General features: G+C 42.9%; 1 protein-coding gene across 4 annotated transcripts in view; it reads left to right on the top strand.

Annotated features, from left to right (window-relative positions):
* Positions 1 to 24,448, top strand: part of VWC2L (von Willebrand factor C domain containing 2 like) — a 322,575-nt gene that overhangs the window by 235,107 nt on the left and 63,020 nt on the right. The window lies entirely within an intron of this gene.

The following is a 24,448-nucleotide window of genomic DNA, read 5'->3' as shown; positions in this document are numbered from 1 at the left end:
AGTATGTAAAAGTCTCTACATGCTAATCAAAGTTCACATGAATAATTCCTCAATGGACTCGTGACCTTTTGATGCACCATTCCTAATAAGACATGAAAAGAGATGCACACTAAGGATTGCATTTTTTAAGAGCTTTCAATATGCCTGCATATTTAGTAACTGGGCTAGCCAAGAAAGGATGATATACCGTAAATACTATGCATGATAGAACCTCAACCTGTTTTGGTACATTTAGCGATGCAGAGTGTGATTTGAATGTAAGGGTATGGTCAAACTATAGGCTTGATTCACAAAGCCATGCTAAGTCATAGCACTGCCGCGCTATGCTTCGCGCACAGTTTACTGTGCATAAAACTGTACATGCGCTATAACAAACATTTGCGTGTGTACACGTGGCACAAAACCTACTGCACATTGTGCCGTGTGAATGCACGCAAACATTTGTTATAGCGGGTAAAGTTTTATGTGCGAAGCATACCGCGGACATGCTATGACTTAAAGCTCAACACACACCATACAATCTTGGTTGTAAAGATTTACCAAAATCTATGTAGTATAAGGGCCAACAGATTGAAAATACCTTGAATGATTGATTGGATAAACTCTTATACTACATGAAAGTGGTAAGATTGAACAACCAAGATTGTATGGTGTGTGTTGAGCCTTAGCATGGCTTTGGGAATCAAGCCTTATGTGAGTTTCATTGAAGTATAATGCAAGTTTAAACTTATCGTGGCACACCGCAATAATTCCACGATGAGCACATTTACGTTGTCACTTTGGCTCTGATTCAATTCACTTTTTCTCCTAAGTGTTCTCCTTAGAGATTATTTTCATCATCTGTTTAATGTGAACCCGAGCCAAAACAAGTTCTTCTCCTGCAGAGAGGGAAGCCTCAGGATCCTACTGTGGCTTCTCTCTCTGGTTGGCAGCCCCCCGTTGCCCTTCTCCGAATCAGGGCCACGCAGCTTCATTTCCGTATTTATGGCCGCACTGTAGACTCGCGAACCCGCACGATCATGTGCAGTAGCACGGAGCCCTTGGCAGAGCCGGCACCGGCTTACTGCACATGCGTAGGCAGGCTCAGTCGGCTACCGTGCGGCCATGTACAAGGAAAAGGAGGTGAGTGTCCCAAATCAGATTAGCGACAATGCCTTGTCGCTAATCTTTCAGGGGGCACCACGCTCAGTGACAAGGGACAGCAGAATAGAGAGGGAAGCCTAAATAGGATCCTGAAGCTTCCCTCTCTTTAGGTAAGTATCTGACGTTGTGTCCCCTAGCTTCGGTTTGAGTACACTTTAAAATTACTTTTCAGCACTCTGCAATTGAAAAAGTATCAAACAGTGGTAAAAGAACTACTGCCAAAATTATTCTAAGAATTCTCTTGTTTGTTGGTTATTTTTAAAGGCATTTTATTGATAACATGTGAAAATATCACCTAGGAGAAAACTTAGGAGAAAAAGTGAATTAAATAAGGGCCCTTGCCTCTAATATGTGTCAAATTACCATATTTTCGGCATATAAGATGCATTTTTCTCCCCAAAAAATGGGGAGAAAATGTCCCTGCATCTTATGCCAAATACAGGGAGTCTCAGACTTACAAACGCCAGCTGATACGTACTGCCAACCGGCCGCGATGTTGCGGACTTCCTGCATTGCCCCCTCAATTGTCCTCTGCTCCCCCATGTGTCCTACTCTGCCCCATGTATAACTATCAGAAGCGGCAGCATGGTTCACCTAATCTATGGCTCCAGCGGCAATCAGAGACCTCTCCTCTCTTTCACTGTTCCCCTAGTGACTGCTTCTGCTGATGATGCGATCAACAGAAGCCAGACTAGGGGAGCCGTGAGAGAGAGGAGAAGTTTCTGATCGCCACCGGAGCCCTGGATTAGGTGAGCCAGGAGGACAAATGGGGGGAAGAGGAGGACCCACAGTGGGAAAAGGACAAACAAGGGACAAAGGAGGACACATGGGGGAGCGGAGGACACATGGGGAGAAGAGGAGGAGACACGGGTGCAGAGGAGGACACAACATGGGAGACAGAAGGGAACACATGGGGGACACAGGAAGACACATGGGGACATAGAAGCACTCAGGAGGACACAATAATTGGGAGAGAACATCTATAAGATGCTCCTGGACCATGGGCGCACCAGGTTTAGTATACTTTTTCTTTCTCTGGTTTTTGCCCTCTAAACCTAGGTCTGTGTCTTATAGTCTGGAGCATCTTACATGCCATAAAATATGGTACATTGTAGCAATGCAAAGCTGTGCACTACAGGATACCGTAAATAACTGTCAGAGAGGTACCATGCGCTACACTCATATGTTGCTGCATGCTTCCAGTTTTGAAATCTGTTGCGATATGTTGCATGCGCATTACATCCCATGTGCAATTCAGTGTTATGAGTTGTATATAAAAAAGTCAAAAGAAATACAACTCCATGAAACTTCTTTTGATAGGGATGTTTAGTTACTATCTTTAGTCCACTATGCATTTATTTTAGACACACTTTTCACACATCCAGGTGTACAGTTTAGAAACGTCTACCTGTATATCTAACGATCTGAAACTAACATGGGGAGCTTGTTTGCTTCATTTACGCAATTTGTCTCAGTATTATAATTGCTGTAGGAAACATAAAAAATATGTTCAAAGACAAGCCAATATGTAATTAAAGATTTGTTAACTATTTATTTTGTTTGTGAGTATGATGAATATGTTTTTCATGGCAGTTATATTTGGTTTTTCTGCATATGCACTCCAAAGGAATTACCAATAAATTAACCATTACTCGCAAAGCTTAATACCACCTCACAAGTAGAAATTATAAACTCATTTTAATGAAGAATTTGTCATGTGTTGTTTTTTTTCCTGAGAATTGCTTTGCATTAACATTGAAAGTCTTTATCTCTCAATCCTTCATTATCCTCCTGGGGACTGCCTAACGCCGATGGGCGTGGCCACAGGCGGCAGCCCCAGGACCGCCTAACGCCGATCAGCATCAAGTCCTGAGGCTGCAGTCTGCACGCGCATCTCCTGCTCGGGGGCGGAGCTCTGCCCCGCCTTCAGTCTCCGAGTGGCAACTGCCGCTCGGGAGACTGTTAGGCGGGAAACCGCTGTCTAATTACATAGTACAGGGCTGCGATCAGCAGCAGCGCTGTACTGGGGACAGCCGTGTGACACGGCTGCCCCCCCCCCCCCCCCTATGTCTTGGCAGTGATTGGCTGTCATAGGCTGAAGCCTATGACAGCTGATCACGTGGATTGGCTGGCGGGGGGAGGGAGGGGGTAATACATGAAAATAAAAAAAGCTAAATTTATTAAAAAACAAACATTTAGTTAAAAATAAACAAACAAATAACCATCCAGGGGGAGATCTGACCCCACTAACAGAGAGCTCTGTTGGTGGGGAGAAAAGGAGGGGGAAATCACTTGTGTGCTGTGCGGCCCTGCAGCTTGGCCTTAAAGCTGCAGTGGCCATTTTCACAAAAATTAGCCTGGTCTTTAGGGGGGTTTTCCACTGTGGTCCTCAAGTGGTTAACTAAAAGCATATGCAGTCCCTTTTACTTGATCAAGTGCTTTTTTTTGTAGTGTTAGTGGAATAGTTCTTTGTTTGATTTGCTGGCCAAATAGGTTTAAATTCTTTGGGTCGGGCGAACGTAAATTGCAAATACCATTAAAGTCAATGAGGGAAAAATATGCGTGACGTTTTCTGGACTGTTGAGAGCTTGTACAGCCTCCAAATACACCTGAAAAGACATGGCAAGATACCCACAGCTCTGCACAACACTGTACGAGCCAAGAAAAAAAGGAGGCAGCATTTTTTTTCTGCTGCTTGCTGGGCAATTTCATGAGGCTGTCAAGGGAGTATGCAAGATTTTATACAGGCCTGGTTTTATAGCCTCGTTAGAAGTTGTATGGCAGGCGCGTCGCTAGGGGGATAGATCCGGGGCATCCCCAGATCTGTTGCCATGGTGCCCCGAACATGTTTGTTCAGGCTAACAACAGCAGTGCCCCGAATGGTTTCCCTCCCACGTTTGGCACGGGGCTCTGGCCACATGCTCCTTCTCCTGCCCTCATCCGATCTGCCCAGTCAGCCCCTGCCGCTTCCGCAGGTAATACCGCAGGTAATATGTATGCCGCCGCATAGTTACATATTACCTTCTCCACAGCTCTGCCTCCACCGTGCTGCCATTGTTTATGTGCGTCTTTACACATAGACGACTGCAACATGCTGGGGGCAGTGCTGAAGAGGAGGCAATATGTATGCTCTGTCTCAGCAGCCACGAGGGACGGAGGAGGGAATTGTATGTGGTGTCCAGGTAGGACACATACAGATGGAGGGAAGGGGCCCGTGTTACCATCCCACCCCACCAAGCAGCACCCTACACCGCCAGCCAGTCTCAGCAGCACCCACCTAGCCCACACAGTCCCAGCAGCACCCACCGAGCCCACCCAGTCCCAGCAGCACCCTCCGAGCCCACCCAGTTCCAGCAGCACCCACCGAGCCAACCCAGTCCCAGCAGCACCCACCAAGCCCACCCAGTCCCAGCAGCACCCACCAAGCCCACCCAGTCCCAGCAGCACCTACCAAGCCCACACGGTCCCATCAGCACCTACAAAGCCCGCACAGTTTCAGCAGCACTCACCAAGCCCACCCAGTCTCAGCAGCACTCACCAAGCCCGCCCAGTCTCAGTAGCACCCACCAAGCCCACCCAGTTTCAGCAGCACCTACCAATCCCACCCAGTCTCAGCAGCACCTACTAAGCCCACTCAGTCGCAGCAGCACCTACCAAGCTCACCCAGTCCCAGCAGCACCTACTTAGTCTACCCAGTCCTGGCAGCACCTAAGAAGCCCACCCAGTCCCAGCAGCACTCTCCATGCCTACCCAGTCCTAGCTGCACCCTCCAAGCCCACCCAGTCCCAGCAGCTCCCTCTTACTCCACCCAGTCCCAGTTTCACCCTCCAAACCCATCCAGTAGCACCCTTCCACTCAGTGTCATCCTCCCACCTCAACCAGCAGCACCCAGTGTCACCCTCCCACCCTACCAAGCAGGCAGCTGCACCCAAAATCACCCCCTCACCCAGCTGCCCACCCAAAAGCACCCAGTAAGGGAGAATGTTTAATACATTTATGCCTGAAGTAACATTTGCTGTATCTCATATATGTGTGGTAATGTATGTGCATTTCACAAAAGTGTCAGAGGTAACGTATGCTCAGGGTCGGACTGGGACACTAAGGGCCCACCAAGGAAGTTTCAGCCTGGGGCCCCCCTACCCCCCCCCCCCCCCCCGTCATTTTGAGCTCACATACACATGTACTCTAGAAATTTTGCATGATTTTATGGTAGGGAATAGATTGTAAGCACTTCTGAGGGCAGTCTCCAATAGGGATATGTCCACATGTGGCGCAAAAATAAATGGGTGTCACCACACACTGGAACATGGGCGTGGTCATGATGAGTCATGGGCAGACTTTAAAAAAAAACACAAAATAAGTAGCGGTGTTATTCACAGAGATTAGGTCCGACCAGATACATTTTAGATAAAATCAAGTAGTTACATGCCTCATGAAAATTCATCAAGTAGTCAAATGGCAGCAGATTGTCCGACAAAATGCAATCAGATTGGCGGCAGATTCCCTAAAAAATGCAAATAGATTGGCGGCAGATATCCCCACAAAAGGCAATCAAATTGACGGCAGATTTCCCAACAAAATACAATCAGATTGGTGGCAGATATCTCTCAGTAATCAGTGTGGTCAACATATCTCTCCCCCAACATAGCAACTTCCCCTGCCCCTCCAGGAAGTGGGCAATGTGACCAGTATAAACAAAGCCCCCTATAAATTGTGGCCATGTGGCCAGCATAAAAATACCCCGTTCCCCCAGTAATTGTGGCCTGTGTGGCCATTTATACAGACAGATTGAAAGGTTTTTTTTAATTAAAATGGGAAATCTGATTTAATTTCCTATTTTTATCGATATAAGTGGAACGGGAGCGGCTGATTTTTCTGATTAATTTTTTATGAAAATTAAGTGAAAATAGATTTTCAATTTCTTGATTTATACACATTTTTTTGAGTTTTCAATCATCTTTTTCCAGTTTGTGTGTGTGGAAAAATGTGTCTGATACATTGGTTTACATCTTTCAAATAATACACTTAATCAGAAAAAAATGATTGCAATTCTCAAATTGAAAAGAAATATAAAAAATTGTATTGTGTGTAGCCACCTTTAGATTGCCTCTCCCTTGCTATTTGTACCAACAGGGATTTAAAGTGATAACAAGCTGTACAGATTTACAGATCACCTGGTCTGTGTCATTTCAGAATATATTGTATAATTACCTACACTCCCTCACTAAATGTACACACACATACACACACACACACACACACACACACACACACACGCACACTAAACATACACAATTATATACACACTCACAAACTCAGCCATACATACATACATACATACATACATTCAAGTCAACCCCATTAGCCGTGGCTGATCAAGCTATACAGGACACAAATTAAACTAAGAAACTGGTATCTGCAGAAGTATTTCTTTTTGTGCTCAAACTGGACCCTGCTGTGACTGAGAATTTTTCTGATGACAGTGACCTGTCATCAGTATGCGATAACATGATAAGTTTACCACAAACTATCAGTGCATAATGCAGGGATAGCAGCTGCTTGTTGTGTATTGACACATTTACAAAAGCAGGGATGATTATTAATTTCATGGTCGTCAGAGCAAACGTCCATGATGACCCAAATTTCGGTCTTGATAGCCACTTTCGGTTGTACAAATGATAGTTTAGTTATAAACAGAATGTGCAAAGCTGACATAGATGAGCTGATATTGTGATGGAAAGGCTTGAAGGATCTGTAAGCGATTATTGGTGGGAAGGGAAATGATAAACCAAAACTAAGTGGCATGATAGAAGTGAGCAGGACGCAGTCTAGAATCCATTCGGCATTTAGAACACTTTAAAATGGGAGGAAAAGAGTCTTTCCCCCTCATTGACTTGTGAAATCTAATTTCATTTGTAATGAAATGACATTTCTGCTCATCGTTAATTTTATAGCTATCGGTCGAAGCTCACATTCCATTCCTCTCCAAGCTTCCCATTTTTCTCTTCTTTATATAGGCTTGCAGTTAGTAATTGCTTTTCTTTCTTTTTTTTCTTTTTTTTTTTAGTTTTGTGTTTCATATAAAAAACAACAGTTAAAACAAGATTATATGCTCTGATGGATTATCAAGGTTTAACCTTAAATTTACTAATTCAGGGGAGTACAAAATTCCAATTTAACTTGATGTGTCTAATTGTTGACTGCTGATGATTAGACAACACTTGTGGTAATTCTAATCTAAACATCTCTGGATCCTGAGTTCCCCCTTATCAGATGTTAAGCTCAGTTGGACAGGGTCTTCTTTTCTTCTGTGTTCCCCCTTATCAGATGTTAAGCTCAGTTGGACAGCGTCTTCTTTTTTCCTTATGTCCTAGATCAGTGGCTCTCAAGTCTCAACCAGGTTTAGCTCTAATACTGTCAGGGACTACTACAGGGCATTGTCAATATGGTGGCTTTTGGCTGCTATTATATGCTTCAGTAGTTCACTGCAATGCATCTACCCTGTTTACTGCTCTGTTTGCTCCTCCGGCATCCTTTGCACCACCATCACCTCTGCTCCAGACTTTTCCTCAACATTCCAAGCACTCTCCCCATGGCCCTACCTCCACTAAGGATTGGAGTGATTGTGGCAGAAAGGGAAGGTAGAAGGAAAGAGGTCCATGCACCTCATATTTGTAAGAAGGCATCTCGACCCTCTCCCCCCCCCCCCATTTTCTGACTGATGCTCCCCCCCCCCACACACACACACACACCATTTATCAGTAATCACCATGGGTCCACATGTCTTTCAAAAGTTGCCTTGGGCCCCAGAATATTTTTTTCTCGAAGCACCGATGGCATAATCAGCTACTACTAGCCTCAAATGATCATTAAATCTCTTGGGAGTCCATTGTAACCACAGTATCTGTCAGCAGGCTAAAGTCAGGCCAAAATCTCTTATAGTAAACAGAGGTGGTCTCAGTCACTGCAAGTGACTAAGGCCTCAATTCACTAAGCTTATCTCCTGTCTTTAATAACGTTTCTAGAGTTGTTACCATGGTGATAAGGCATGTAGTATTCAGGAAACATTTTACCTCAGGCAAACCTAAAGTTAACTCTTCTGTCTTTACGTTAACTCTCCAATCCTTAAAATAACTCCAGAGTTAAAGACAGGCTGTTAATTAACTGCGTGTGAAAATAACTACAGAGTAGGTAAATTAACTACAGAGGGGGTAAATTAACTACAGAGGAGGTAAATTAACTACAGAGGAGGTAACTTAAGGAATGAAGAGATAAGATAACGCTCTTACTGTGTGGAGGTACGTTTTCTCTTGCCTTATTATCTCCAGCATGATCTTAGTGAATTGTGGCCTAAGTCTCTGTTCGTAATCAGCTGCCACTACAATGTTGAAACCATATTACAGGTCATGCAAAGCTGGAAAAACACTGTGAAGAAGAGCCACAATGCTCATCCATAACAGATTCAGCAGTCAAAGAGTGAAATCAAGGAAATATAGCAGATTCTTTTGTGACAAAGGTACTTCAGCGATATTTTTATAGCTTTTTCAAATCTTTAATTAAGTCTCAGTCTACATTTTCTACAATGCTTGATTTTTCCGCTCTTGTTGTCTTAAAGTAGGGGTCATGTTTTAACTAGGCTAATCTTACCATAAGATGTGGGCATATCGGAAATACTTACAGTATATGGATCTTTATTTGACAAAAAAGCCAGCCTGTGATTTTTGAAAATCCTCTCACGTCTATGGGATAAGAGGGAGATAAAATACTCCAACATATTGAAGAAAGTGGCTTACTTCCAAGTGAAGTCACTAATCACAGTGATGAAAAATTAGATAAAGCTTTATCTGTGATGCCTTTTGATGGTTATAGGTATCCACAATTCATAATAAGTACTTATAATAATTAATATACACTGACTCACCACAGAACGTTTTAACACATACTAAAATGATGTTAGACTTGCTGTATAGAGGGTGACACAGAACAGATATCCTACCTGATAAAACACAAGGTTTCTGCGTCCATCTGTGCCCATGTGTGCCACTGTAGTGAGCATGTGCAGGGCTGCAGCTGAGGGCAAATAAGTGCGGATGGTATGCAGCCAAAGACCTATGCGCGCAAGTCGTGGGCGCAGATTTGCGCATGTGTAGAACAGTGACATACATCAAACTAACGCCCGCTAATGTAGTGGGCCTGATGACTAGTAATATATAAAAACACAGTTGAAAGACTCTTATGGATACAGCTATTGTACAAAAACTCTTTGCGCACATTGAATTGAACTAAACAAACTATTTTTACACAAATTTACATAAAATGTACATTTCCGTGTACATATATAATTTTCTATGGAGATAGCCATGGATACACCAATAGGCTTAAAATAAATGATGTCTCTGTTCTACAAGGAAGAGTAGAGATAATAATGAGTGGAAGCATAAATAATATTTTAAGGCATTATGCAATACTATAAATAGAGATGGCTCAAACCTCGGATTTTCGGTTCGCGAACCTCGAACACTGGATTTGACGCAAAGCAATGTTTTAAGGGCAGAAATCACATTGCATGCTAAATTGCAGACCTAAAGTGCTTTTAAACATCTTGCATGTGTATACATCAGTCAGGGAGTGTAATTAGAGTACTGCTTCACACTGACAGACCAAACTCACTGTGTAACGCACCGCACACAGCTGTTTGTGTAGTGATGGCCGTGCTGGACTGGTGCGCACCATGGCGAAAGTTCAGGCCATGGCAGTTTTCAAGCCCATATGGTCGCGGGCTGAGGTAGCTCAATGACAGAACAACAGGGACGGTCCAGCTGATCCACAATGAAGCAACGACCTTATTATCTTGGGTGTGCCCCTCCTCCCCCCCAGACACTCATAGAGCAGGCGGTCATTGCTTCATTGTGATACGCACAGTCACTCATATAGCCGGCGGTCATTGCTTCATTGTGATGCGCAAGCCCCTTCACCGCGGCAAGGTAATGATCACGAAGAGGAATTGACACATGGACATGCCTTTTGTTTTGTTGTTGCAGCTGCAGTGCAGCCAGTAAAAATTAGGCAGGCATGTACACGCACCAGAAAAATTATTATAGCAGCCGCTGCTAGCACGCACACGCACCAGAAAAATTCTTATAGCGGCCTTAAAAATTCAGCAATCCGCCTGGAGTCCTGGACCCTGTTGGTGGTGGCAGAGAGGGCAGTTAAGCGGCCTGCAGACAGAGATGCTGTGTGGGGACTTACTTAGTCTTGGGGCAGGCAGTCACACGGTGTGCAGGCAGAGATGCTGTGTGTGGGGACTGACTTAGTCTTCGGGCAGGCCTGACCGTGCTTTGCAGACCAGGCATCTGTGGTCAGATGGACCCTTGACCCAAAGCTGTGTGCCAGAGATGTCACCACTTGCCTTTCAACATCACGGTACAGTTTAGGCATCGCCTTTTTTGAGAAATAATTGCGGCCTGGTATCTTACGCTGCGGTGTGTGGCTTTGCTTTTGTGTGCTGCTTTTCCTCAGGTGGTCATCTCATTGCAGTTTGTGCTTTGTAATCATGTACAGATGGCATTGCTCTCATCTGAGGCAAACAAACAAGAACATTTCCACACCGCTGAGCCCTGTGATGATTGCACTTTGGTGATGGCTGCCGACAGGGTGTTAAGTGGGGTGCCAGAATCAGAGCAGGAGGAAGAAGATATGTCACGCTTCTGTGTGGAAGCTGAGGAAGATGAGGTGTTTTGTGTTAAATAGTCAACTACGTCCTGACAATATTGGGGGTTGATGGCACATGCCTTCTTCTGAACACTGTACTTTGGTCGAGGGCCGCACAAAATCATGACAGCACGACCTCAAAGAGACCTGCCAGATGGCCTGCCTCTGGCTCTGCCTCTTGTTTTGTCCATATTGGGGGTGATGAAGTGAAAGGTATGCACTGACTTGACTAATACAATGTACGGTTACACAGGTGCAGTGAACAGGTTGCAGTGACTGCTGGTACATCAATGTGCAGTTACACAGGTTCAGTGAACAGGTTGCAGTGACTGCTGGTACAACAATGTGCGGTTACACAGGTGCAGTTAACAGGTATGCACGGACTGGTATATAAAACAGCGTGCGGTCACACAGGTGCAGTGAACAGGTATACAGTGACTGGTATTACAAATGTGCACTGAACAACAGGTAGGTATATGCAGTAATGGGTATTACAAATGTGCACCTGTCACACACACACACACACACACACACACACACACACACACACACACACACACACACACACACACACACACACACACACAGGTACTGAACAGGTACAGTGACACTGTGTGTGCTCACATAGGTAGGTGGGTGCACTGTGAACAACAGGTAGGTATATGTAGTGATGGGTATTACAAATGTGCACCTGTCACACACACAGGTAGTCACTGAATGTGCTGGGCCTGGCAGTGGCACAGTAGGAATTACCAAGGGGCCAAGGTCCAGCAGCTAAGACTGACTGACAGGGCTGTATATGCAACACAAGTGTCTGTGGGACACACACACAAAAAAAAATAGCTCACAAGAACAACATTAGCTCTCAAAAGAGCTGTTGAGGATGAGGAGTGCTTTTTAGCAACATGTATTAGCAAGAAAGAGCAACCTAACAAGCCCAACTGTAGCCTAACTAAGCTTTCCCTAATATCTCTGCAGCCACACGAGTGAGTGAAATGCCTGACACTGCCTGCTTTTTATAATGGAGGTGGGGCTCCAGGAGGGAGTGTAGCCTGATTGGCTACCTTGTGCCTGCTGACTGTGATGTATAGGGTCAAAGTTGATCCTAATGATGTAGTATAGGGGGCGGGTCGAACCGCCATAAAGTTCGCGTTTGCGATCGTGAACCACCGAAGTTTGCGCGAATAAGTTCACGGGCGAACCGTTCGGGCCATCTCTAACTATAAAGTATTGCTTTTTATCATTACTATTATTTTCATGAGATTTTCATGTGATAATATTTCTGATAATACATGGAAGCTATTTTTCCAGTTTCTAGAGAATATATTCTAAAAAGCATTACCAATTTCAAGCAAAATAATACAAAAATAATGCTTGAGAATACTGTATAGCATAATGCATTATAATGTTGCATATGAATTGATTTCCCATTAGCACTTCAACACCTTTACGCACAGCACAAACATTGCTTATTCTGAGCCAATCAGGGTACCCATGCCCATCTCTGTAGAGTACCTACAGATATACATTTGACTAATGATTGTTGATATACACAGCAGTGTGCATTATATGTAATTTATATACAGAAATGGTACAAGCTGAATGTCCTTCTGCATATGTTAGTTTAATTCCATATGCACATTGCTTTAGTAGAACAGCTGTTTTTGTAAGAGCTTTTCAACTGTTTCTCATACATTGAATATGTCTCATGTCACTATTTATATGTGTCTTATGCTGTTTTTATTGTAATTTGTAAATACCTATAGCCTGAAGAAACCAGAGGTCTGGTGAAACATGGTATCAATATAATCTCATTTTTTTCCTTTCAAGTATTTTTTATGAAATTGTTTACATATAAGTAAAGACAAACAATGAAGTTAATTACATTTGTCACAACAAGTTAGCTTAGTAAGTATAAAAAAAGTGTTTAACTGAAACAGATATATATTTATGTAGCATAAACAAATGATGCATGAAATAGACAAGGTCTGCTTAACAATGTCATCTAAATAAATACGTTTTTACCTATGGTTCCACAGAAACCTAACTGAGTCTCAGAATAAACATTAACAACAATAACAATAACATTTCTATAGCGCTTTTCTCCCATAGGACTCAAAACACTTAATTAACTCTAGTATCTGAGCAGATAGCTGTGGTGTATGCTTAGCTCAACCAATAAGCAGAAATATTGGTGTAAAAGCTAAAAAAACATATAGTCTTATTTTTTCTAGTACTGCGATAAATTACTTTATAAGCCACCTGCTTTTGTATGTTTTTATTATATATATATATATATATATATATACACACAGTGACACAGTGGCTTGCAAACGTATTCAGCCCCCTTGAAGTTTTCCACATTTTGTCACATTACTGCCACAAACATGAATCAATTGTATGGGAATTCCACATGAAAGATCAATACAAAGTGGTGTACATGTGAGAAGTGGAACGAAAATCATACATGATTCCAAACATTTTTTACAATGTATATATATAAAAAAAAATTTCTGCATGCCTCTAGTCACTGAAAGTAATTTTACCCAGTTCATCTTTTTAAAGAGACACTGAAGCGAGAATAATTCTCGCTTCAGAGCGCATGGTTAGCAGGGGCACATGTGCCCCTGCTAAAACGCTGCTATCCCGCGGCTAAACGGGGGTCCCTTCACCCCCAACCCCCCCCCCCCCCCCCCCCCGCAAAATCAACTACCAAATTGGTCATAGATTTTGCTGCTGCTGGAGGCAGGGCTAACGGCTGCAGCCCTGCCTTACAGCGCGTATATCAGTGGCGCATCGCCGTCTCTCCCCCACCCCTCTCAGTGAAGGAAGACTGAGAGGGGCGGGGGAGAGGCGGAGATACGCGCTGACAGACGCGCGTGGGGCAGGGCTGCGGCGGTTAGCCCTGCCCCAATGCGGAAGCGCTCCCCCGCTGCACGGAGGGGGATTTGGGGGTGAAGGGACCCCCGTTAAGCCGCGGGATAGCGGCGTTTTAGCAGGGGCACACATGTCCCTGCTATCTATGAGGTCTGAAGCGAAATTTATTCTCGCTTCAGACTCTCTTTAAGACCTCAATGTGGTAAGCTTATCATCACAAGAGTAGACGGTAGATCCTAAATACAAACAATAATCTGAACATGTGTATAGCGCTTTTCTCCTGTCGGACTCAAAGCACTCAAGAGCTGCAGCCACTGGGACGCGCTCAAGAGGCCACCCTGCAGTGTTCGGGAGACTTGCCTAAGGACTCATTACTGAATTGTTACAGACCCTAGCTAGATTCCTAGTGGAGAGAGGCCACCGTATTACACATTAGGGAGGATTTCAATCTGCCAGGACTCCGAATTCCGCCTTTTAATTCCAAATTTGTGCAGAATACATGAAACTCCATGCAATTCCATCAAATTCTGCCATTTTATATTAAAGTAAAATGTATCAAATTTTGCATTTAATTATATGCAAAAATGCTAAAATTTGATGCAAACTTGTGACCAATTATAAACATATTTTCTCAAATTTATACTAATCACAATTAATCTTAAGCTAGCGCAGAGGCGGACATAGGCCCATACACAGGGGCCCCATGCCCTCTGGGGCCCATGCAGCTGCACCACAGTTAGAGCCTGATTATTCTGTAGGCTCGTCTCTGTGTACTTTTCTCTGAAACCCAGGCCAAGAAGAACAGTTATATTTGCTTGTGGCCCAGTCATACACAAGTATGAAATGTGTGCTACATTAACACAGTGCCTACAGAATGTAACCTAGATTCATTTACTTTTATGGTATCAACATTATTTGGATCTAACCATAATCTGATATGCTTATGGCCACTCACATGGGGCCCCTTCATTTATTCTGCACAGGGGCCCACTGTTGGCTTTGTCCGCCAGTGAGCTAGCGTGAAAACATATTTTATTTAATTACAATTTGGCAGTACTCAGAATGAAAATCCAGAATTCTGAATCTTGTGGAAATATGTGAAATTCTGAATTCTAATTTGGAATGAGGAATTACAATACAAAGCTCTAAATTTGGTATTCTGCTACAATTGAATTGCTCATCCCAAGTTACCGTAAGTGGCACAGTACACTGGCAACCTGTGAAGTGGGAGTATTACTATTTACCTTTCAATATTTTATCCTACAAAACACACAAGGCAGGGATCCCAGGTCTTGTTTCTTCCCTGTTCTATGTTTTCAGCTTATGGACAATCTACCATTTATGTAAACCTATATTAGACCCCAGGATGTTGACAGCTCTTCTGTCTCTTGCCCTTTGCAGCCCAGACCTATGTACTGAATTCTAATTTGACCTGTCCTATGACATTCTATTTCTCACTTCATCAAACAATATCCCATGACCTACTAAGGCATATCTGGTGGAGAACGCTATCTTGATAGGATGAGGTATTATGTGTCTGTAGTAACTATATCCATGGAACAACGGTGCTTTGTAATTTGTTCAGTGACCCCATGACCAGGCAATGTAACTGAAGCAATGATGTTTTCAGCAGCCTGCGACCCCAGCCGATTGTGTGTAATAATCTTTTTCAGCTACGTTTAAAGTGTCTTATAAGGTCATTGTTAAGTTTTCAAGCATTTCTTCAAAGCAGAAACTGTACAAAACAAGGACAAACAAAATGTTATACTTTATTTGCTTGTTCTTGTGTGTGTGCTTTTTGAAAAAAGCCCTGCTGAGTGAAAAGTCTCCATAAAAATGTATAGAAAAATAATTTTTGGCATTGACAATAGAATCTCAGGTGACCGCCCCAAAGGCTGAGACCACTCATAGGGGTGTTTTTTCAAGACAGGCACAAAAGCAATCAGCACACAAATGGAGTAGTTAAAGTAATACTATCGAAACAACTTTTTTTTTTTAATACTCTTTATTAGTGTACACATTACCACTAATGCTAGGGGCACTTTATTTATTCACCCAGGTCTCTCTCCCTCTATTTCTGCTTAAAAATTCATTTCTCACACAGCTCACAAATATATTTCACTGTGTCACTCACAGTATGCAGGAGACATGAGGAGAAATAGGCTGATCTGAGGTGGTAACAGGTAACTAAATGAGCTGTAATATTGCTGGTATATAACTAGCTATAACACTAGTCTGTGTTTACACTCAGACTGGTTGCCTGGCTGTGTGCTTGTGGTGATTCACTCCAGGCTGCATCCACTTTACAAGCTGCTGAGAGGGGCAGATCACTGTTTACAATTAACATTATTAGTAACTTTATCAGTCAAAAGAAGCAAAGATAATAAACACACATTGCTAGAATCTTTAACCCCTTACCACCATATCAACAAGATTCTTTCAGCAAGGTCATAATTAAACTATAAACTGAGGAGTTGATAGCAACTCCCCTGTGCAGAGACATGGTCTAGCCCTCTGGGTGCAGTATTTAGATACATTTTGTATCCAAAACTGATGAAGGATTTTAAAGCTGAGAGGAAAAGCTGTGTGAGGAATTAAATTGCTCCTAGTACTTGTCCTAATGTGTGCTACAACATACAGCATTTAAAAATAAATGCATACATCGATAGTATTCCTTTAAACTTAAGCAGCCTGTAACGATTGTGGAACTTTCTCCGTGATCAGCGCACAACGTGTGCGCTGACACGGCGGAAATCCTCCACAAGCGTGTAATTTTGCAGGCACCCAGCAAAAGGTGCTACGCACCCGTAGAGGGAAAATTCCTGTCGGCAGATGGCGCTGGGGAGTGCAGAGGAACCAATCCTCTGTACCTCCACCAATGCCAGACAGGAATTGTACGAAGCGCAGAACGCAATCGCAAGAGAGGCGATTGCGAATGAGATGAGCAAAGGGACAGGTTGTATGTGTGTGCAATCAATCCAGTCGCCACCCAGCGACCGCGCACACACACAACAGCAGATATGAAATAGGAACGCGATCGCGAGAGGTGCGATCGCCAGACGTGACACAAGGCAGATCAGAATAGAATACGAGGGTAGCAAAGGCACAGCAAATAATACAATAAGGAGATACGGAAAATAACAAATGCTAGCTAACCGCGAACACCGCACTCATTCGCAACAGTGCACGCGGTTATGCGCGGTCTCCACGTGATAAGCACAATAGAGACAAGCACGCCTAACTAACCATTAACAGACAAACATGAAACAGAGGACGCGAGCGCTTGCTTAACGGTTACCTCACCGAGCCTCTAGCAAGCGTAGCAGGCAGACACATGAAAACAGGGACAAGCGAGAGATAGGATCCACAGCACTAGCGAAAAGTGGCTAGCGCGATCCAAGTACAGAGTAGCAGAACAGAAGGATCCCCAGCGCTAGCGAAAAGTGGCTAGCGCGATCCCAGAAGACAGAACAGAAGGATCCCCAGCGCTAGCAAAAAGTAGCTAGTGCAATCCCAGGAGACAGAACAGAAGGATCCCCAGCGCTAGCAAAAAGTAGCTAGTGCGATCCCAGGAGACAGAACAGAAGGATCCCCAGCGCTAGCAAAAAGTAGCTAGTGCGATCCCAGGAGACAGAATAGAAGAGATAGCTGGTAGCAACCGCTGCACCAGCTATACTCCAAGAACAGAGATCAGAACCATTTCCTGTCAACCACCATAGGGACAGGACAATGGCAAACAGGCAAGACAAGACAGAACAGGCAATACAGATAATACAATCCTAACAGCACTAGGGAAATCTGCCTAGCGCAGATTTAGGAATTACTCTAAGCTGATGTTCAAACAGAGAGCAAGGCTGACACCCCACCAGGAGTGTTACATAGGACGAAATCCTTATGAACCGCGAAGCATTGTGGGAAAGACATAGTACTTATAGTACACGCCTCCAATGAATGTGGCCAGGCAATTTGCATGACAACGTATGCAAATTCCTCTGCAAGCACAAGCTGCAAAACTGACAGAAGCTGTTCTTTCCAGAGTCCTGCAGCATGCAAACCTACACAATGGTCAAAAGGCTGGCTGCCTGCACAGGCAGCTGAGCAAATCATCACACAGCCAATTCGATTTCATGTAACAATGCGGACCTGAACTCAGAACTTCCTCTCTGCTCTAAAAGATAAGCACCAGCATAATAACCTTTAGGCCTCTTTCACATTGAGATGTTGCGTTTGATGCGACGTTAAAGTCGCACAACGTGCCCCCCAATGCAGCGCATGTATGTTATGAAATTAGACGTTATTTTGCACTGCGTTATGTGCGCCGTTTTCGTCGCATACTGATGGAACGAAAACGGGGCATGCGTTACATTTTTTTTTAAACTTACTGAGCATGTGCAACACACATAACGCAGCAAATGTATTGCTAAACGCACAGCATGCAGCACTTTCTAAATATTGCTACACGTTACACACAACGCAACGTGTGCACTGTGAATGTCGCACAGACTTTGTATTGCTGTGCGTTTGCTAACGTGCGACTTTAACGTGAAAGTAAAACATTTCTTTGTTACAGCTGATACAAATCCTGCATTAAATCTGCAGTGTATCTACGTCCTGCTTTCATGGAAGCTTTCTGCTTTCATGGAAGCAGACATATTGTTAACATTCTGTGTTTTCAAATTAGCCTCTCTGTTGTGACAGTTAGCTGACACAGCTGAGGGATGAAATTACAACTTGTGATTAGAAGCAGATAAGGGGGAATACGACAGGCTAAACTCTCTAAATACATACAGGATGCATTTCTCTCTGTTTTCGTTCTGTCATGTGTAAAAGCTTTGGTCCACTTTAAGTGGAACTAGGAATTTTACTTGCTGCTCCGAGCACTTTTTTGCACCTGCCATGATAGCTAAACCTCTCTCTGTTAAAATTATTATTATCAGTGTCGCTTGTGAATATTTACAAAAGTAATTTTCGATTTTGAAAATGGACACCAAAAATTAATACAACAAAGTAGGTACAAAAAAGCGAATTTTTACAAAAAAAATATGCATTTTAATCATGAGTTAACAGCGAACTAACCTATTAATCACAAAAAAAAGTGAACCTATTACATAATGATTTTCTAAGACAATTTTGCTCTATAGTGGAATGTTTCATTATTTTTATAAAACATAATGTGAAAAGAATATCAGCATTTTCGCTCATCAATGATTATTATTATGATATTTTGTAATCCCAGTAGTGGATATATGGCTATTTTCGTTTCACCATAATTTGATAAAAAAAAATGTTTTGCACAAATGAGAATATTCTCAAAAAGATACTGTATGGGCATTAGGAAACCAATTTTCATCTAATGCATTGAAATCTATGGGTATGAGAAATGATACCCATTTGAAACACATTTTTGCACAAATCCCTATATACTGTATGTGAAACATTATATGCATGCCTATGAAAATACATTATTTCCAAATTCCTTGAATGCAAATTACAATATACATGAGAAAACACATTTCAAGAAAGTTTTTATTTTGAGCCAGGTAAAACTGAAAATTTACATGCAAAAATTCAAGCTCATCCCTAACTTACAGTATAAAACATGTTTCTGCCCTATGCAAACAATGTAAGTTGCTTAGTTTCCATATTGGCTTGTTGTTAAGATATGTAATATGCGTACAGACAATGGATGACAGTTACCCAGGCCAGCCAGGGCAACCATCAGGGGGGCACAACTGACACTGCAGTGAGGGGCCCAGGGCTTCCGGGGGCCCTGGGCCGCCCCAAAGCGCTGGAAGGGCCGCATGTGCTGTCTGCCGGCCTGTGGCTCACTCACTAGCACACTGCGTTCCAGCACTTGGAGAAAAGTATGAAAAGTACCTATGCTGGGGGAACCTATACCTGGCTACCTAAACTGGGGGCACCTATGCCTGGACACTTATACTGGGGGCCCTTATACCTGGCTAGGGCAGGGGGACGAGCTGAGACAGAAGGGGACAAGAGGTAACACAGAGGGATAAAAGAGGCACAGGGGAAACAGGCAGGCAAAAGAGGCACAGGGAGAAAAGAGATGAGACAGGAACATGAGGTCACACAGAGGGGCACAAACTGAGGTGAGACAGAGGGGGACAAAAGAGGCACAGGAAGAAAAGAGGGGGATACAGTTGAACGGATAAAGGATAAGAACGGACCTACAAGTCCCTATCTTATTTCTTAACGGTGGACTACCTGTATTTTGCTAGTATTTGGCTCCACCCACAACATGCCATGGTCATGCCCACTTTTTGCCGCATCGCGCTGTGCAAGCCGCTTTCTTCAGTTTCTGAGCCATGCACATTTTTTGCGGCAGAGCACTTTGCACATGGACAAGGGTAGGGTGGCTAGTGGGCGGGAACAGCAACCAGTCGGTGGGCCCAGGGAGGGGGGGCAGGCATGATGATGTGTGAGGGGCCCCAAAATTTCTGATGGCGGCCCTGAGGCCAGCCATATTGGTTCGTTGTCACACTGATGTTGGTAGGGTCCCTGTAGATACCATAGGCTGAACCCAGTTGAGAACAGGTGGAACTGATCAAATAAGGTGAAAAAGCTTGCTTAATCCCCTTAATTTCCTCCCTAGATCTGCTTTTGTCTGCACATGCTGGTGTCCCCTCTCATAGATTAAGAGCTTAGTTCCCAGAAACTGGTCGTTTCATGCCTACACATTCACTAATACTGTAACCAGCTTCAGGTTGTTGATTTTTGACTATTTTCAATATGCCCCAAAAATGGATAAATGGGTTGTTGTGCATAATATGGGTGGCGTGCCAATAACCTGGACACAAAATGCATTATTTCGAGAAGGATAGTAGGCGCCCTTGTAGTATGTTCTGTGTTCCCTTTGTATAAAGAGACTCCCCTTGGTAAAGATTTAGGAAGTTTTATTAGCACTTTAGACAACGTGTTTCGTGGCTCAAACCGCTTTCTTAGGTCAAGTAAAGGTGCTTGGATGAAGACAGGGATGCCTGGGCGCCAAAGTTTTTTCTTCTTTTTTTTTTTTTTTTCTTTTTCTTCTACTACTGTACTAGTTACAGCCCCCAGACAAAATTCATTAGTTCTCCAAACTTTGCATCTACAGTTATGTTTTGCTTCTCTATGCTGTATATTGTAAACTCTGTTGAGTAGTTTTCACATAATTCTTTTGTATTTTTACTTAGACGAATTGCATGCAACTAAAATTGTTGACGCTTTATACATGTCAAACAACAATAGTGCTGAATTCTAAATGATTTGGCCCCACCTACCATTGTAATGTCATTATTTCTAAATGACATGAAGGATCCTTTCATGTACATAGCGTATCTAATATATAATAAAGATGTGACAACACATCATTGTGTTTAAAATGCCAATTTAATTCAGTTTAAGATTTCTTGTCAATTCTTTGCCTAAAATTACATTTATGTGTAGTACAGGCTTAAGAACTTTAAAAAAAAATGATGTCTTGAGGATCTGAATTCTATTACTATGTTTTCCTGAGGATGTCAGCTTTAGGCTGTGTTTGGAGATTTCAAAGGATGGGGAGTAACAAACAGATTTTGGGAGGGGGTCCCAGGGAATGTGAGAGGCAAGTGAGAAATTCTGTACATGGGATTTGAAAGAAGCAACTAACATGAATAAGAGAAAAGGGTCATTTGAAGAGCATGGACTGCAATTAGGTTGGTAATTACAAATTAATGTAGTGATGTATGGAGGACAGAGATGAGCAAACAATTGTATTAAGATGCAGATTTCCACTGTCTTTAAATTGTGAAGCTTGCAAAAACACTGATAAAAAGAGTGGCACGCGCTAAAAGCAGGCATAAGGGTGCCTAAGCCTCAAAGGATCCTCACACCTTCAGATCCAATCCATACAGTAAAAAGAGTTGGAGGCTGGCACTTCCAAAAGTAGAAAAAGCTCTTTTATCGAAGCATAAAATCAGTGGTAACACAGCAGCTGTGTTACCACTGATTTTATGCTTCAATAAAAGAGCTTTTTCTACTTTTGGAAGTGACTGCCAGCCTCCAACGCTTTGTACTTTAAATTGTGAAGCAGAATGATTCAACACAGTGAATTTGGCATATGCTTCACATTAAATTGCTAGACAAGAAATGTAACAACAAACAACAACAAATAACATTTGTAGAGCGCTTTTCTCCCATAGGACTCAAAGCGCATGAGCATGGCTCAGACCATCGTGGTACAGAGGAAGAATTTTATAAGTCTGGAAATGGCAGGCTAAACAGGTGGCTTTTCAGTCTGGATTTAAATAGCTCCAGGCATGGTGCTGTCTTTACTGGGTGTGGCAGGGAGTTCCAAAGAGTAGGGGCAGCATGACAGAATGCTCTATCTCTAGATTTTTTGAGGTGCCCTCTGGGAGTGACCAAGTTTATAGAACTTGCTGATCTGAGGTTGTGAGAAGTGTGGTGCAGCTTCAGCAAGTCCTTCATGTATCCAGGGCCCAGATTGTGCAGGGATTTGAATGTCAGCAGTCCAATCTTGAAGAGTATTCTTCATTCTACTGGTAGCCAGTGCAGTGAGCGAAGGATCGGTGTAATGTGACAGTGGCGAGGCTGGTTTGTTAGCAATCTGGCAGCAGCATTCTGCACTAATTGCAGGCGACACAGGTCCTTTTTGGGGAGGCCAGCATAAAGGGCATTGCAGTAGTCCAGCCGTGATGTGATGAAGGCGTGAACTAGGGTTGGAAGATCCTCTGGGGGAATCAGATGTTTAATCTTTGCAATGTTCTTCAGATGAAAGTAGGAAGATTTAACTACAGATGAAATTTGGTTTCTGAAACTCAAATCCGCATCGATTAGTACGCCAAGGCTGCGCACAAGGTTGGAGCTGTTTATGTCTGAATTCCCAATCCTGATTGGTGTTGCTTTAAGAATGTAAGAATTTAGCGGCAACAATGCAGCCATTACTACTAGGTGCAAATGTTATCAGTAGTAGTGTAGCTGTGCTACTACACAATCATTTTATTATACATGGTGGTGGACTGAGCAATGAGCACTGGCATTTTGATCACTATATAGCTCAAACACTATGATCGTTTATTGGACCAATGGTTAGGATATCGGACTAATACACAGGGTACAGAGTGGAGGGAGGCTAACTTTAGATGTCTGGGGGAAGGTGAATGATAGGCATCAGAAAAAGGTAAATATCTGGAGTAGTATGGGCATCAAGAAGCATAGAATATTCTCGAGAAGAGAAGGTTAGGTCTAAGTATGAGATTATACAGGGGAAGGTTGGGGTTAGGCTCTAGGGCCCATATGCATTTCACTTTTTCACCTGAGTTTTCTCCTAGGAGATAATTTGTCACCTTCTTTTTAAATAACATTTCACCATTTTGTAATTGAAAAAGTACTAGAAAGTAGCTGATCAAGTACTTTCAAAATTATTTTGAGTATTTTCCTGCTTGCTGGTGGCTTAAAAGGCATTTTATTGGCAAGGTGTAAAAATATCATCTAAGGGAAAATTCTGGAGGAAAAGTTAATTGCATATGGGCCTGGGATTTAACATAGAGGGGATGCATATATATATTCCAAAGTGAAGAACTGAGTTCAGAGTCAATGGTTTTTTGGAAGTGTTCCTGGGCACATAGAGTGATTCTTCACTACAGTGTAGTGTCTTTGTTGAATGCAGTACTTCTTGAGGGCTTAAAAAGACAGCCTTCTAATACTGGTTTTTAGTCTTGTCCCAGTGAAGTGTCATGAGTGAGAAAAGCACAGAGATGGGAATGGCCACAACAGGCACCCCAAGCGCCACTGTGATAGGCTCAGGATTACAGAACAATCACATGTACTGGCCTGTCGGTGGAGAAGGACAACAGAATGGTGTGCAGGGGGATTCTGATTTTTACAAAGAGGACACAGGGCAGTTTAAAATGCTTTTGCATCAGAATGAGATCACATGCAATTGTTGCATAACCCTGTAGCTGGTGTGATGATAGAAAGAAATACCCAAAGGTGTTCTGCTTCCTATACACAAATAGATTGTGGCTACAGCCCATCATGAAGGCTATACATACATGTCAAACACAACCACCTTTGGCTAAGTTTAAGCTGCAGGAAGGCCAGTGTATAATTTAGTCAAAACAACAATAATGGATAGTAACCTAATGTGACAGCAATCTTTCCTTGTTTTGGTTTCTGCTGGGGTATTTGGTTGAGCTCTGTTGGAGGCCAGTCAAGAGAATCCTGATTGATTATTATTGTATTCTTTCCTAACCATGAATTTTAAGGGGTCTAATCTGCTCAACGTGTGGATTGATCTGTGTGGTGGTGTGTTGGCCCCAATTAAGGTTTATTATGTTTACTAATGATTTTACATTTTATAATAAAATTTACGATTATGTTTTATGAAGTCATTATTGTACGTTATTACATGTCTAATTATTGATCTATCTATTGGTCTACCTTTATATCCTATATGATTGTACTACTGATCACTACAGTACATTTTCAAATATTCTACTGTTGACTGTCCCCATATCTATGCCCAACCCTAACACCCTAACTATGCCTAGCAGAAACCTCCCCTTACTATGCCAAACAACCCCCTACACACACACACACACACACACACACACACACACACACACACACACACACACACACACACACACACACACACACACACACACACACACACACCTATGCTTAACACCAACTCCCCTGCCAAAACAAATTCTTACCC

The sequence above is a fragment of the Hyperolius riggenbachi genome, chromosome 7 (assembly GCF_040937935.1).
Source record: "Hyperolius riggenbachi isolate aHypRig1 chromosome 7, aHypRig1.pri, whole genome shotgun sequence".
NCBI lineage: Eukaryota > Metazoa > Chordata > Amphibia > Anura > Hyperoliidae > Hyperolius > Hyperolius riggenbachi.
This window is presented reverse-complemented; position numbering and strand designations above follow the sequence as displayed.